The sequence below is a fragment of the Schistocerca cancellata genome, chromosome 9 (genome assembly GCF_023864275.1).
Source record: "Schistocerca cancellata isolate TAMUIC-IGC-003103 chromosome 9, iqSchCanc2.1, whole genome shotgun sequence".
Lineage (NCBI taxonomy): Eukaryota > Metazoa > Arthropoda > Insecta > Orthoptera > Acrididae > Schistocerca > Schistocerca cancellata.
The window spans coordinates 207,541,717-207,559,750 of NC_064634.1; the positions used below are offsets into that span (position 1 = coordinate 207,541,717).

The following is an 18,034-nucleotide window of genomic DNA, read 5'->3' on the forward strand; positions in this document are numbered from 1 at the left end:
TCTCCATGATCAAACGATCAACTCTGAAGTGTATTTTCCTACTCTTCAGAAATTGAAGAAACGACTTCAGCGTGTTCGTAGGCACAAAAATCTGAACGAACTTCTCCTTCTTCATGACAACGCAAGACCTCACACAAGTCTTCGCACCCGAGAGGAGCTCACAAAACTTCAGTGGACTGTTCTTCCTCATGCACCCTACAGCCCCGATCTCGCACCGTCGGATTTCCATATGTTTGGCCCAATGAAGGACGCAATCCGTGGGAGGCACTACGCGGATGATGAAGAAGTTATTGATGCAGTACGACGTTGGCTCCGACATCGACCAGTGGAATGGTACCGTGCAGGCATACAGGCCCTCATTTCAAGGTGGCGTAAGGCCGTAGCATTGAATGGAGATTACGTTGAAAAATAGTGTTGTGTAGCTAAAAGATTGGGGAATAACCTGGTGTATTTCAATGCTGAATAAAACAACCCCAGTTTCAGAAAAAAAATGTGTTGTATTACTTATTGAACTGCCCTCGTAAGTTGTCAGTCCACCGAATTTTAAACATTTGTCTGTAGCATCTCAGATGCTTCGGTTCTCCTCTGTTCCGGTTTTCCGATAGTACATGTTTCACCACCATACTTCTCAGAAATTTCTCCCTCAAAGTAGGTCCTATGTTTGATTCTAATAGAAATGCCATTTTTGCCAGTGCTAGTCTGCTTTTGATGTCCTCCTTGTTCCGTACGTTATTGGTTATTTTGTTGCCTAGGTAGTAGAATTCCTTAACTTCATCTACTTCATGACCATCAACCCTAATGTTAAGTTTCTCGGTGTCCTGATTTCTGCTGCATCTCATTACTTTCGTTTTTATCTACTCTCAAACCATATTTTGTATTCATTAGACTGTTCATTCCCTTCAGCAGATCCTGCAATTCTTCTTCTCTTTCACTCAGGATAGCAATGTCATCAGCGAACCGTATCATTGATATCTTTTCACCTTGGATATTAATCCCACTCGTGAACCTCTACTTTGTTTTCATCATTGCTTCTTCGATATACGGATTGAACAGTAGGGGTGAAAGACTACATCCTTGTCTTACACTATTTTTAATCCGAGTACTTCGTTCTTGGTCGTCCACACTTATTATTCCCTCTTGGCTCTTGTTCATACTGTATATTTTCCATCTCATATCGCGCTCTTTAAACGCACTGTATGACTGATTTCTTCCGGCGAACTAAGATAAAGTAGAATACGAACAGTATACTTACTGTCCGGCCGAGCGGTTCTAGGCGCTACAGTCTGGAACCGCGCGACCGCTACGGTTGCAGGTTCGAATTCTGCCTCGGGCATGGATGTGTGTGATGTCCTTAGGTTATTTAGGTTTAAGTAGTTCTAAGTTCTCGGGGACTGATGACCTCAGAAGTTAAGTCCCATAGTGCTCAGAGCCATTAGAACCATTTTTTATACTTACTGCACATTTAAATTAAGCAATTCACACAAAGATTAGTAGTCAGGAACAAATGTGCGTAGAACATTGTGTGATTAAACCAACTGTTTTGTTTGAAACAAAAAGAAATAGGACATTATTTACGCCACCCAATATTAAGGTCTCGAGCAAAAATCAAGTAGAATGTGAGCAACTTATTCAGAATACAACTCAAAGACTGTAATATGTACAAGAAGTTGTAATCAGGTATATATTGTTATGAAACCGGTTTCTGTGTCGTGATAAGGCACAAATATTGATAATGGCTACACTGTCGAAACAGCAATATAGCCTTTTACAAATAAATAATCGTACAGTCAAAAAGCGAGCACGATTTCATTTACCAAATTTTACTTAATATCATTCGCTTTTCGTTCACGCACTTAACTACAACATTACGAGACCTACTCACAAACTATAAATGAGAAATATAGTCTTCTAAATAGCGTATTTCGAATAACACAGATTGTCGCGCCATATTTTCTCGTATTCAAAGCCACTGCCATGCTACTAGGAGTGTGCCTGCATCGATTGCTCTCCTGGGACCGCACTCATAGGACATTCAGCACACCGGCCGCTAGGTTACAGCTCTTGACTGTGAATCTGGACCTCTATGGATTTTATTCCCGGCCAGCTTTATTCTCTTTGTGCCACGTTAGTATTATGTGTATTCGGCTTTGTATTCAGCTCAGTAAATTGTGCTAATAACTGCAGACTACATAGGTATATATCAAGGGTTCGACTTGATATAAGTTAAATAAGAAGTTGCGTAAAATATGCTGTCGCTAAATTTTGGTACCAACGTTTTTTGCTTTTGCAGCCAACGTTATTATAATCTGTTTTTCATATTCTAATATTTTTGTAGCTATCGCTTTCTCCATGTTCACCGTCTCACAGTGAACTGTTCAAAGGATATTATAGCAGAGGTCTCACTGGCTTGCCGCGCCTTGTGACAACAGTTTTTCACTGAACTAAATGTGTTCGCACTTCCAGACTCGCCAAATAGTTACACAGCCACGAGATCTCAACCGAGGACTCCTCGGCCATCGGCAAGTGGCGACTGGCTGCCGTGTGGTAGCTGCCCCAGTCGTTGTAGTACAGCTGTGGTTCTGGCTTAGTCCATCGCTGATAATGCGATGTTTCCGTGCCGAATCTGTGGCGCGCACTTTAACCTCGTTATGTCCGGGCATGCTGTGTTCAACAGCACCACCATCGACTTCATTGGTGATCTTACGATGTATTCTGACCCCTTTAGATTTTTCAGTTACAAATTTTCTTTAGATGTATATCGTCACGAGGCTATTTCTCCTATAGAATGTTCTCCTATTATGACATTTCTAGTACGGGGCGATGTGGCGCAGTGGTTAGCACATTGGCTTCGCATACGGAAGGACGACGGTTCAAACCCACGTCCGGCCTTCCTGATATAGATTTTCCGTCATGGTCCTGGGTCGCTCCAGACAAATGCCGGGATGGTTCCCGTGAAAGGGTACGACCGACTTCATTCCCCGTAGTACCCTAATCTGCTGGAAACGATGACCTCGCTATTTTCCCCACCCCCAAATCAACCAACCAACCGACATTTCTAATGCTTTTCATACTACAATTATTTACGCTATTTTGTCGAAAGTCGACATGTTAAGAAACGTGGCTGTTGTACTTAAGGTTTATAATTTATATAAAAAACATGTGGCTGGTAGCTGTTTTTATATAAATTATAAACCTTACAATTATTTATTTAATTTTCAACGCCTTCCTCTTACAATAGGTTTCTAATGCTACCGTTTTCTTCCTTTCCAATCTCCTTACATTCCACGCATCACTACGATGCAATGCTGTGCTCCAGGCGCACACATTCTGTGTCTTCTTCCTTAACTACACCAGCTCTATTGCCTCGAGTGTCTTGGGTGAAAATTTTTCTTTGATAATAGAATTCTTTATCTCTCTGTTCTAATTTTCATGCTTAAAAGGTTGTCTTTCATCCTCCTGCTATTATTAATCAATCTCATCTTCGCACTTTCTTTTTATCCTTAACACAAGATCCTTGAAAGTATGTGGCCCTTTCCAAAACGCTTCTACCGTTACTTACCTTTAACCAGAAGGAGTGTGAATATTTACCAATCGTGTATGATCTTCTTGCACTCCTTTCTTACCCGAAATTTGCTTCCTTGTGCCTTTAACGCAAAATTTTAAGAAACGTGATGATAACCTGATCACCTGGGCATACACGCAGCTACCATGTTTTCATCTGTGAATGCAGTTTCGGGAGTCATCCATGCGGGTCCTATTCAAGAAAACTGGGGTCACCATGAATTCAGACACTCATTTCTTAAGTGCTGAATATAAAACAACACAGTCCGTATAAATTTTCACTAATTTTAAAAGTGTCACTACAATGCTGCAGTAATCCATCTCACAAAGTTGAACGACACATCGAAACATACTCTACACATCACCTCAATAGCAAAGGCAAAATATCATTGGCATTAGTGCAATCTCACTGCCAGACCGAGAACTTTTAACTTTGCCACAGGCACAACAGAAAAAAAGGCAAAGTATTTTGTACAATGGTTTTTACTTTGCATGCGACGTGACGCTTCCCACCAGAAATAAAAGAGCAATTGAACTTTGTATGAAAGCCGATGACACTGCACACAAAAAATCTATCCATTTCGTCTGCTGCGATAATTACGGTGACTGTTTCCTAAAATGCAAACAGGATTCGTTTTTATTGGTTAGTTTGTAAAGGGTGACATGATGCCAGGTACAAAAGGTCTCAAGACTTCTTTGTCTACTGCAGACGAGAAAAATGATCAAAGCGGATTACAAAAGCAGAAGAAGAAGAAGAAGAAGAAGAAGAAGAAGACGATCTTGCATTGGAGTAATGAAGATACTTTGTTTTTGAAGTTCGAATTTTCGGAGAACACATTATTTACATATTTCGCAATCACTGACTTACTTGCCATTGCTTGTAAGAATCATTTATTCGTAATATCCATAACCACAATTTCAAGTGAAATAATGTAAAATTTATGTACTACCTTATAATGGCCACACGGACGAAATTGGAATACTGGCTTTTGTGAAAAAATGGTTTTTACGCTCAAAGGTGGCCATGAACACTGTTAAAAAATTTTACATGACTGTGGACGCCAGCCACTAAAAGTTAATGACCTGCCGTATGTTCCACATTTCGAGATATTAGTGGTTGGAAATGTTGACATCTTGAACGTTTCCGGATGGCAGTTATTCTAGAATCGAACTCGAGTGGTAAAATCCGCTCACATAAAAAGTCTGAATAAAATACAATGTTTTAAAACATGAAAACGTCATAAAATTGAAAGTTTCTTGTGCTGACTATAATTTGTAGGAGCTATGTAAACTGAAGAGCCAAAGAAACTGGTACACCTGCCCAATATCGTGTAGGGGTCCCGCGAGCACGCAGAAGTGCCGCAACACGACGTAGCATTGTTGTTGTTGTTGTGGTCTTCAGTCCTGAGACTGGTTTGATGCAGCTCTCCATGCTACTCTATCCTGTGCAAGCTTCTTCATCTCCCAGTACCTACTGCAACCTACATCCTTTTCAATCTGCTTAGTGTATTCATCTCTAGCGGTTCTGGCGCTGCAGTCCGGAACCGCGGGACTGCTACGGTCGCAGGTTCGAATCCTGCCTCGGGCATGGGTGTGTGTGATGTCCTTAGGTTAGTTAGGTTTAAGTAGTTCTAAGTTCTAGGGGACTTATGACCTAAGATGTTGAGTCCCATAGTGCTCAGAGCCATTTGAACCATTTTTTGTATTCATCTCTTTGTCTCTCTCTACGATTTTTACCCTTCCAAGCTGCCCTCCAATACTAAATTGGTGATCCCTTGATGCCTCAGAACATGTCCTACCAACCGATCCCTCCTTATAGTCAAGTTGTGCCACAAACTTCTCTTCTCCCCAGTCCTTTTCAATACCTCCTCAGTAGTTACGCGATCTACCCATCTAATCTTCAGCGTTCTTCTGTAGCACCACATTTCTAAAGCTTCTATTCTCTTCTTGTCCAAACTATTTATCGTCCATGTTTCACTTCCATACATGGCCACACTCCATACAAATACTCTCAGAAATCACATCCTGACACTTTAATCTATATTCGATGTTAACACATTTCTCTTCTTCAGAAACGCTTTCCTTGCCATAGCCAGTCTACATTCGACCATCATCAGTTATTTTGCTCCCCAAATAGCAAAACTCCTTTACTACTTTAAGTGTCTCATTTCCCAATCTCATCCCCTCAGCATCACCCGACTTAATTCGACTAGATTCCATTATCCTCGTTTTGCTTCTGTTGATGTTCATCTTATATCGTCATTCAAAACACTATCCATTCCGTTCAACTGCTCTTCCAAGTCCTTTTCTGTCTCTGACAGAATTACAATGTCATCGGCGAACCTCAAAGTTTTTATTACTTCTCCATGGGTTTTAAAACCTACTCCGAAATTTTCTTTTGTTTCCTTCACTGCTTGCTGAATATAAAGTTTGAATAACATCGGGGATAGGCTACAACCCTGTCTCACTCCCTTCCCAACCACTGTTTCCCTTTCATGTCCCTCGACTCTTATAACTGTAATCTGGTTTCTGTACAAATTGTAAATAGCCTTTCGCTCCCTGTATTTTACCCCTGCCACCTTCAGAATTTGAAAGAGAGCATTCCACTTAAAATTGTCAAAAGCTTTCTCTAAGTCTACAAATAGTAGAAACATAGGTTTGCCTTTCCTTAATCTAGCTTGTAAGATAAGTCGTTAGGTCAGTATTGCCTCATGTGTTCCAATATTTCTACGGAATCCAAACTGATATTACCCGAGGTCGGCTTCTACTAGTTTTTCCATTCGTCTGTAAAGAATTCGCGCTACTATTTTGCAGCTGTGGCTTATTAAACTGATTGTTCGGTAATTTTCACATCTGTCAACACCAGCTTTCTTTGGGATTGGAATTATATTCTTCTTGAAGTCTGAGGGTATTTCGCCTGTCTCATACATCTTGCTCACCAGATGGTAGAGTTTCGTCAGGACTGGCTCTCCTAACGCCGTCAGTAGTTCTGATGGAATGTTGTCTACTTCCGAGGCCTTGTTTCGACTCAGATCTTTCAGTGCTCTGTCAAACTCTTCACGCAGTATCGTATCTCCCATTTCATCTTCATCTACATCCTCTTCCATTTCCATAATATTGTCCTCAAGTACATCGCCCTTGTATAGACCATCTGTATACTCCTTCCACCTTTCTGCCTTCCCTTCCTTGCTTAGAACTGGGTTTCCATCTGAGCTCTTGATATTCATACAAGTGGTTCTCTTTTCTCCAAAGGTCTCTTTAATTTTCCTGTAGGCAGTATCTGTCTTACCCCTAGTGAGATAAGCCTCTACATCCTTACATTTGTCCTCTAGCCATCCCTGCTTAGCCATTTTGCACTTCCTATCAATCTCATCTTTGAGGCGTTTGTATTCCTTTTTGCCTGCTTCATTTACTGCATTTTTATATTTTCTCCTTTCATCAACTAAATTCAATATTTCTTCTGTTACCCAAGGAGTTCTACTACCCCTTGTCTTTTTACCTATTTGATCCTCTGCTACCTTCACTACTTCATCCCTCAAAGCCACCCATTCTTGCTCTACTGTATTTCTTTCCACCATTCCTGTCAATTGTTCCGTTACGCTCTCCCTGAAACTCTGTATAACCCCTGGTTTAGTCATTTATCCAGGTCCCATCTCCTTAAATTCCCACCTTTTTGCAGTTTCTTCAGTTTTAATCTACAGTTCATAACCAATAGATTGTGGTCAGAGTCCACATCTGTCCCTGGAAATGTCTTACAATTTAAAACCTGGTTCCTGAATCTCTGTCTTACCATTATATAATATATCTGAAACCTGTCGGTATCTCCACGGTTCTTCCATGTATACAACCTTCTTTCATGATTCTTGAAGCAAGTGTTAGCTATGATTAAGTTGTGCTCTGTGCAAAACTCTACCAAGCGGCTTCCTCTTTCATTTCTTAGCCCCAATCCATATTCACCTACTATGTTGCCGTCTCTCCCTTTTCCTACTACCGAATTCCGTTCACCCATCTCTATTAAATTTTCGTCTCCCTTCACTATCTGAATAATTTCTTTGATTTCATCATACATTCCTTCAATTTCTTCGTCATCTGCAGATGTAGTTGGCATATAAACTTGTACTACTGTAGTAGGCGTGGGCTTCATGTCTATCTTGGCCACAATAATGCGTTCACTGTGCTGTTTGTAGTAGCTTACCCGCACTCTTATTTTCCTGTTCATTATTAAAGCTACTCCTGCATTTCCCCTATTTGATTTTGTATTTACGATCCTGTATTCACCTGACCAAAAGTCTTGTTCCTCCTGCCACCGAACTCCACTAATTCCAACTATATCTAACTTTAACATATCCATTTCCCTTTTTAAATTTTCTAACCTACCTGCCCGATTTAGGGATCTGACATACCACGCTCCGATCCGTATAACGCCAGTTTTCTTTCTCCTGATAACGACGTCCTCTTGAGCAGTCCCCACCCGGAGATCCGAATGGGGGACTATTTGGAATATTTTACCCAAGAGGACGCCATCATCATTTAACCATACATTAAAGCTGCATGCCCTCGGGAAAAATTACGGCTGTAGTTTCCCCTTGCTTTCAACCGTTCGCAGTACCAGCACAGCAAGGCCGTTTTGTTAGTGTTAGAAGGCCAGATCAGTCAGTCATCCCCCTGGAACTACTGAAAAGGCTGCTGCCCCTCTTCAGGAACCACGCGTTTGTCTGGCCTCTCAACAGATACCCCTCCGTTGTGGTTGCACCTACGGTACGGCTATCTCTATCGCTGAGGCACGCAAGCCTCCCCACCAACGGCAAGGTCCATGGTTCACGGGGGGAGGCGACGTAGCATGTAATCGACTAATGTCTGAAGTAGTGCTGGAGGGAACGGACACCATGAATTCTGCCGGATTGTCCATAAATCCCTAAGAGTACGAGGGGGTGGAGACCTCTTCTAAACAGCACATTGCAATGCATCCCAGATACGCTGAATACTGGTTTTTATGCTCTTGGGAGCGGAAGAGTTTAAACTCATAATGGTGTTCCTCGAGCCGCTCTGCAGCGATTCTGGATGTATGGGGTGTCGTATTGTCCTGCTGGAATTGCCCAAATCCGTCGGAATGCGCAATGGACGTGAATGGATGCAGGTGATCAGACAGGACGCTTACGTACGTGTCATCTGTCAGAGTCGTACCTGGACGTATCAGGGGTCCCATATCACTCCAATTGCACACGACCCCAAACCGTTACAGAGCCTCCACCAGCTTGAACAGCCCCTGCTGACATGCAGGGTCCATGGATTCATGAGGTTACTCCACACCCGTACACGTCCATCCGCTCGATACAATTTGAAACGAGACTCGTCCGACCAGGCAACATGTTTCCAGTCATCAACAGTCCAGTGTCGGTGTTGACGCGCCCAAGCGAGGCGTAAAGCCTTGTGCCGTGCAGCCATCAAGGGCACCAAAGCCCACATCGAAGATGTTTCGTTGAATGGTTCGCACGCTGACACTTGTTGGTGGCCCAGCATTGAAATCAGCAGCAATTTTTCGTTATGATTGCACTTCTGACACGCTGAACGATTCTCTTCAGTCATCGTTGTCCCTGTTCTTCCAGGATTTTTTTTCGGCCGCAGCGATGTCGGATATTTGATGTTTTACCGGATTCCTGATATTCACGGTACACTCGTGAAATGGTCATAATGGAAAATCCCCACTTCATCGCTACCTCAGAGATGCCTTGTCCCATCGACTATAACACCACGTTCAAACCCACTTAAAGCTTGATACCCTGCCATTGTAGCAGCAGTAACCGATCTAACAACTGCGCCAGACACATGCTGTCTTATATAGGCGGTGCTGACCGCAGCGCCGTATTCTCCCTGTTTACATATTTCTGTATTTGAATGCTCTTTGGCGCTTCAGTGTATAAATTGTAGCGATTAGGGAAGTAACGCCTTTTTTGCATGCAGCAGATGGATGTTTAGTTATAAACGCTGACACACTGTTACATACACACACAGACAGACAGAAAACAAGTAATAGTAAAAAAAAAAAAAAATCGAGAAAGTTGGCCTCTCATACAGAAACAAATCACTATTCGCTGAAAATGGTAGTTGAATTGATATTGTTACGAAATTATAGTGATTCTAGAAGCAAAAAGAGCAATTTTCAACAGATTTTCGACACTGGGAATACTGCATCTTTTCCAGATGGGGAAAACCGCATGAGTCTCAAGTAATAGTTCAAATGGCTCTGAGCACAATGCGACTTAACTTCCGAGGTCATCAGTCGCATAGAACTCAGAACTAATTTAACCTAACTAACCTAAGGACATCACACACATCCATGCCCGAGGCAGGATTTGAACGGCTCCAGACTGTAGCGCCTAGAACCGCACGGCCACTCCGGCCGGCTTCAAGTAATGAGTTAGACTGTTTATTATTAGTACCTTTTTTCATTTTACAACAAAATATTTACATGGACTGTTTTAAATCGAGAAACCCAAAACAAAAAGATCATAATATTCCAAGGCATCTAGTGAGGACGCCTTGACAAAAAGGCCAAATGCGTCTAGGTCGTAAAAATTAATATGCAGCATGCAAAAGGACGTAATCTTGCTAACTAAAATTATTTTGCTTCATAAAACATCATCTTTCATTAATTAAGCCATATATTCCCCAATTTGCCGTTGTAGTTCGTTATTTAATAAATATTTAAACTCGTCTCGACGTTTATGTTGGTGATTGGAAGCCAGTTGTATCCTGCCCGTTATCTTTGTTTACAGCTTATGAATTTGCGGCAGTCGGACATGGCTGGCGCATTGATAACAATGAGTACACGCTTGTTACAAAATAAATTAGACCGTGTTGCTTAATACGAAAACTTTGCTGTGTACTTTACCAATATTAAAGTTCCTCAAAATTTTAAGTAGAAAAATGTTGTTTTGAAGGGATAAAATCACAGAACTTTTTATTTATTGATTTTGTGAGAGTATCGCACTTCCTAGATAAATATGCTCATATTTTCACACTGAAGTCTTCCATTATTGTATTGTTTTCCCGAATTAATGTCGCACCATAACATTACACAGTCTTCTTTTTCTATTACATGAAAATATGTCACGCCAACGGAAGCTACTGACTTAGAGCGACGATATTGTTCGTCCACTGAATACGGTAATTAAGCGCAGCTTCAGCGAATAAACAGAATTATTTCTCACTTTACCCTTGACGTAAAACTTCCAGACTCATAATCCATCACGTCAAATGATTATGAAACGACACAACTACGACAGTCCGTTCCGCGCAAGACCCGAAAAATGACTCCCACCTCGCGAACTTACGCGTGACCGCTGGCGTGTGTTTGCATTGTTGGACTCTGGCGAAAAACTTGAAACGTCCCCTTTGAACAATTGTACACGACTGTGCTTAAACTGACACACAATATTTTTAGCGCAACGCAATCTGACTTTCAAAAATCCCTACAAAAGAATGGCCCTGACTAACATTAACCTGTACCTTTCACAAATCACTTACCTCACCAAAAATCTTCGTTACTAGAACTACTGCAATACAGCGAGCGCCACTACTGCCAGCTAAATAAAAAATTCAAACTACGGAAGGCACTAACTACTGATGGGCTTAGTTAGCAAATGAAAGATTTTAATAGAGAACAAACAATGTATTTACCTTAATAGTGTTGAAAAAGCATAATATACATAGCAGTTCATAATATCCATTCTGTACTAAAAAATCCGCCATCTCATTTCCCACATCCACCACTGCTGGCGGCTCACCTCCAACTGCGCAACGCTACGCGCTGTTCACATCCAGCTGCCGCTGCCCAACACTACAATGGCAGACAACAATGCAAACTAGCCACAGACTGCACACAGCACAGCCAGTGATTTTCATATAGAGCGCTACGTAACGTTGCCAATAAGAAAACATAAACAGCCTACTTACATAAAGAAAACATAAACAGCCTACTTACAAACTTAACGCGCTCAGCTCCGAAATCTCCACAGAAACAGTGATGCGCAGAGGATACGATTTACTACGTCATACTATCCATAGTAATACACTCTAAACATTGACACCCCTAAAGATATAAAGCTTTGGTATAACCGTTGAGCCGGCCGGTTGTAACCACTCATCTTAATTCAATTGCTGCCACGGGGGTGAGGAGAAAGAATACATCCTGGTGGTACCAGCATTATGCGTATTTAGATGTTCGATTAATCTGAATGGTTTGCAATGTTCCAGCGATTCTATTCGAACTCTATGCTGATGTACCGACAAGGAACCATTTTCGCAGATAAACATGCAAGTACGTAATGGACGTTCAGTTTCTCAATATAGTTCCTCGCACTCACACATTATACATCCGCTGTAAGAACAATTTCATGCATTTACATTTTTGGTGTCTCACAATATTCGTTGGCTAAATATTATGACGATACGTTGCATACACATCCACAGATATTGTTTAGCATGTAATCAAGACTACGTAATGAAGCCAAAATCGTGGATAAAATTGAAATGCTTGTTTATTAACACTTCTCTTTTCACTTATTAAATATGAAATATGAATCGGGATTGGAGGTGGTGATCCTATCCTTCTTTTTTAGTATTTTAGGTCACCGTTAATTAATATCTGGTAGTTAATAAGCGAACTATTTTTTATGCGGGCGCGTTGTTTGTATCAGCTACCCCCGTCCAAGGATAAGATTCTATTAATGTTCCGCGCACACGCGTTTCATAATTTTATAAAATGCAGAATTACGTAAACTATAGCTTTCCGTTGCGCACAACTTTCGTGGGTTCCACAACCAAGAGTATTTTTCCCGGCTAACAGAAAGTTCGAATTATATTGTCGGATTCATTTTCACTCCACCCGACAATAAACGTCTCTGATCACTTCGTTACACGTAATGTATTTTAAACGTGCTTGAAGAGTCTTTAAATAATCTCCTTAACGAATTTCGCAGTCGCGTACTACTTTTTCATCGACTAGCCCGATCGCGATAACTGAAGGTAGAGAGCTCAATAATGTGTTACATGTTCTTTTATATGTATTAAAAAACAAACGCGCCCCTATATCTTTCTGTCCCGCTTGGTCTTTGCTACCTTGCATTTTATTACTTTTCATTATATTGCTTCTTAGTAATACTGTGCAGTTATTAAAGTTTTGTATTACTTTCCCCTTTTTAATTCTTCCAAAATAAAGTCTGTTTATCCCCCATTTTAATTAATATGATGCTAATTGACACGCCTGCCCGCAAAGTACCGTTATACCTTGTGGCCGAGCGGTTCTAGGCGCTTCAGTCTGGAACCGCGCAACCGCTACGGTCGCAGGCTAGAATCCTGCCTCGGACATGGATGTGTGTGATGTCCTTAGATTTGTTAGGTTTAAGCAGTTCTAAGTTTTAAGGGACTGATGACCTCAGATGTTAAGTCCCATAGTGCTCAGAGCCATTTGAACCATATACCCTTTGCATAGATGGTCTCTGCGTGTATGTCAACTCAGTGCAGTTCACTTAGCACAGTGACATAACTGTTAGTCATATTTTATATGGCAGATGTTAGAAATTTGCGATTACTGAATGCTGTCAGGCATGTTCATCCCGTTGTTGAGGGGGTTGTCATTTAGAATGTGTGCAGACAGAAAAAACTTACTGTCGCTACACACACATCGTTTGTGAGTGAAGTGAAAAGCGATACAAGAATTAGAGAAGCACTGGTATGCCAGTAAAGTAATTGGATCATTTGGAGGGCTGAAGGGAACAGCTGCTCGAAACCACTTTATCACTCATGGGCACGAGCGATTTCCGAGAAGTCGAAACGCCCCTCATCAAAGTTTGTCGCAGAAAGAAAAATATTGCAGCAGTTCTACAATTTATTTTAGTCTTCCAGCAAGTGATCGGAACAGCGTCGAAATGATCTGCTCGTTAATGAGGCCCAAACTCGCGAAAACTCTGCCGAAAGAAAAACACGGCTGCTCTCGGTCGCACGCGTCCGAAGCCAACTTTGCCGCTGGAAGTTTTTCTACGCCTTCGAAAAGTAAAAGTTCTGCAGAAAAAATAAGGCAGGCGTCCGGAGTGGAGAGCCCTCCTTCGCGCAAACTAATGATGCCTGGCGCCTCGCTCGGCGATGTTCAAAACCAGTTACAGGCAGCCGGGCACAACGCAGGGAATGTCAACTAGCGACTCGCGGCAGCTGTTGGGTGGATTCTCGCTGTGCTTCAGCTAGGCACATACTAGCCGGCGTCTTAAGATATGTCTGTATTTAGTATTTAGGTGTCTTAGTCTTGCCCTCACCAGTAGATTCTTAAATGAAAAACTTCCCTGCATATATTTATGACACCTGATAGTCAAGAGAAGGCACGATTCGGTTACGATTGTGGACGGGGCCGTAGTCAGTTACTATTGGTTGCGTTTTATAGTTACACAGAATTTATTTTTAACTAGTAATTCCAGACTCAACAATAAATAAAATACCAACGGTTATTAATGAAGGGATAAACAGCTGTGCAAATAAGTGTTTTCAGTGAGCTACAATTTAGCAAATCACCATTAAATACACATAAAACAGATAATATTTTAAAATCAAGCCACTGTGATCTGGGCAGAAGGCCTTACACGCCAGGAATGGCAATAAATTAATAATTGTTTAAAACTCGCTGCAACTTACAAATTACAGGTATTGAAATATTAAAGGCAAGTCGCCACAAACACAGCAGAAGGCATCAGACGCCAGGAATCGTAGTAAATAATATTTTAAAGGCTTAGTGCGTAAATACAAATACCAAATTAGAATTTTAAGGCAAATGACCACAATCATGGCTGAAGGCCTCACACGCCAGGAACGGCAGTAATATAAAAAAATTGAGAAACCTGCTGTAAAACAGCAAATACAATAGCAAAGGTTAATTAAAATACAAAGGAACTGATCACCAAACGAGTGAAATAAGATGATGGTAAACTACGCAACACAAGGGGTCACAGACGGTGCTCAACAAACACTTTCGCGAGCGATGAGATAGGCAGCGATGAGTTGCATTCACTTCACAAGATGGTAAGTCAGACTAGTGGCAGTCTAACGAATGACTACTGATAATCTTGCTGAAGCTACCTGACATCCGATAAACCAAATACAACGACGGAACAATACGCCAAAGCTGGAACCGGTGGTCTGCACTACGTCCCCAGAATACTGTGTTTAGAGCGCCTGGAATGAGAAAGGAAACACTACCAGCAGAGTAGAAAGCACTCCACTCGCTGCTCTTCGCCTCGGCGACACTACGAGCAGCAACACGAACCCAAGTCACTGGAGAGCCGTGAGATGTCGCAATGGTGGAGGTTTCCCTACTTGGATTGAAATGCACTAATCTTAAGGCTTGCTGTATCCGGTTTACGACGAGGTCGTGCACCCTCGTGACCACAGCCCTTCCATCTGGTAGTCCATGCGTGCCGCCAGCGGTCCCGGCGTGTTATGGCACTGCGCGGACCTGGCTCCTCACGAGTCCCAAACCGAACTGGCCCACTCACGCGACCTGTAAAAACAAAGACGTCGCCCCAAAAGATAGGGTAACTGTTACTACATACCAATAACCGCCGCTGCTGCCACTAGCGGACAGGCAATGCTTGCGAAACAGAGTGGCGCCAGTCAACGCGAGAAGGAGACAAACAACCACCACCATTCCAACTAAACGATACTGTCTGGCCTCCAACAGGGGGGGGGGGGGGGGGGGGGGGGGAACCTACAAACAGCACCAACGCGAGCAGCAGCACGGCTAAATTTATACTTCCCTTTTTCTGCCCAAGGTTTCATTTGATGTTCGAGACGATAGGGATGGTCAAAAAGCAAACAAAAATTTTGCAAAATGCTTGTTTACTATCATTCAGTGCAAAAAAGTGGCATTCGTGGATGTTGCCAACATGCTTATTTCCGGAACGGAAAATGCCCATCGTCATCTGAACGTGTTGCTCCCGTTACTCTGCTAGTGACTGCCCTAACTCACTGAGACCGTACAGTATAGCCAGAACTTGAATGAGGCAGCTTTTTTTATGTTTGTGTCTTGTGGCGTCACTGTTAATCGGCAACCAAGCCGTTTGTCAGAATTACGAAGTGTCTTATGAATCAAATAACCATTTGTACATTTTCATACTATGTAAACTGAAGATGGAATTGGGAGAAAGTAAAGGAAATGGAAGGAATTATTGATGTCAGTTGCATCGGAACTTTCTGTAGGATCAGCGGCGCCACATTTTCACTCGTCGGCACCGATTCAGCACAAAGTCAGGATGCAACTGACATCATAATTCCTTCCCCTTCCTTTCTGCCCCCCTCTACCTTCAAACTGCATAATATGTTTCACAGCTGCGGATTTAGGGTGGTGTCTGTCCAATGGCAAAAGATTCGGAAATAGTCGCCCATTTGGATCTCTGGAAGGGGGCAAGGGTGACTGCCAAGGTGGAGGTGACCGCCAAGGGGGAGGTGACCTTGAGAAAAAGATTACATAACCAACAAAACAGTAACGTTCTACGATTCGGGTGTGGAATGTCAGAAGCTTGAACGTGATGGGGAAACTAGAAAATCTGAAAAGGGAACTGTAGAGGCTCAATCTAGATATAGTAGGGGTCAGTGAAGTGAAACGGAAAGAAGACAAGGATTTCTGGTCGGATGAGTAATATCAACAGCAGCAGAAAATTGAACAATTGGAATGGGATTCGTTATGAATAGGAAGGTAGGGCAGAGCGTGAGTTACTGTGAGCAGTTCAGTGATAGGGTTGTTCTGATCAGAATCGACAGCAAAACCATCACCGACAACGATAGTACAGGTAATACGTGCCGACGTCGCAAGCTGAAAGATAGAGAAAGTATATGAGGGTATTGAAAGGGTAATACAGTATGTAAAATGAGATGAAAATCTAATAGTCATGGGGGACTGAATGCAGATGTAAGGGGAGAAGAAAAGGTTACAGGAGAAATGGGCTTGGGACAACAAATGAGAGAGGAAAAAGGCTAATTGAGTTTTAATTCTAGTATAAATCATCAGTTAATGTTCAAAAATCGTCAAATTGTTGTCTATATTCAGTTCTAAACTAAACTACCGCCTCACTTGTTTTTTATATAACGCACAGAGCATAAACGATGTAAGACTTTGGCTGGAGAGTGGCATGTACCGTTAGCCCGATCCCTCATGAAGACATTAATTGATAACAAAGAAAAAAATTAGTGACACTGCAGTTTATCAGATGAAGCCTTCAGTAGAGCGACATCCTTTGTACTTGTATAACAATCCTGCACATATTTCCTGTTTATGTTCGCAGATTTGGAAGTTGCTTTAGCTCGCGTCGACTTCAGCAAATCTTTGTTTCTGATTTAGTTTTCCGTTCACCTAGTGAATGTCCACTGCACTTTCGTAGCTGGAGTGAAGATGAGCTCTTGCTTTACAGCTTCCAATCCTAATCATGACCCAGATATCAGTTTCCTCTCATACGTGCAGGCACAATTAAGCTTGGACTCCTACATAATCACTGGGAGTATTATCAAGCTACTGACAGAAATTAAGGACAGTGAAGATTAGAAAACTACATAAATAAGAGTCATAGACTCAAATAAACAAGTGTATTAAATAAAGAAATAGAACTCTCATATGTACGTACAAGAAACTAAATTGTTGTAATAGTACTGAAATGAGAGCCAAAGGATGTGGATTATAGACATTTCCAAAACAATTCATGCTCACTTTCGAGAGCCAAAGTCGACTGTTAGGTCCAGTTCATAAAAAGAAATAACGTGTTACAAATCAGTTCACTTAACTTCTGATGTCAGATCCTAGCGGCTGATGAAATTACAAACCGAATGCACTCAGATACAGTGCGATTTTACAGGAAGTTTTAGCTGCCCCTACCGCTGTCGCTTTATGCAACCGGCAATGTAATATCTGGCCTTCATACATGGAGATTATTAGTCTTGCAGAAAAAGAGAGCAGGATCTTTTTGTAGGAAATTTAATGTAGTTAAATTTTATACTGGAATACGTTTTCGCTTAAGGTCACGGTTTTTGAGATATTAAAAAAAAAAAAAGAAAAGAAACAATGTACAGAAGTGACTTTTAAACGCACATCCACCCCACACATATCTCTCATCACTAAGCAATTTTATTGTGTTATTTATGGCACTCGCTCCTACCAGCGTACAAATATTTGCGACTGCGCGGACTATTCCCGCTGTTCGACCTCTTCTGGCCTCTGTTGACTAGTTATTACGCCACCAGCATAGTCAGCTACTTCGTTAACGTTATTAATTTAAAAGTGCCTGCGAGAGTAATCAACGAAAATTAATTGTGTTGCCAATTCGATCCAGACTTAAACGTTACAACAACAGTAGTTTCGTAGTCAGAAGTCCTGAGTTATACAACGATGTAATTGTTTATTTTATATTGTTAAAATTCATATAATTGTTAATTTACGGAA

The 18,034-nt window shown here is 41.7% G+C and overlaps 1 protein-coding gene across 1 annotated transcript in view; it reads left to right on the top strand.

Moving 5' to 3' along the window:
- LOC126100616 (uncharacterized protein CG3556-like) overlaps positions 1-18,034 on the top strand; it is a 646,754-nt gene that overhangs the window by 450,321 nt on the left and 178,399 nt on the right. The gene's annotated exons all lie outside the window — the stretch shown is intronic.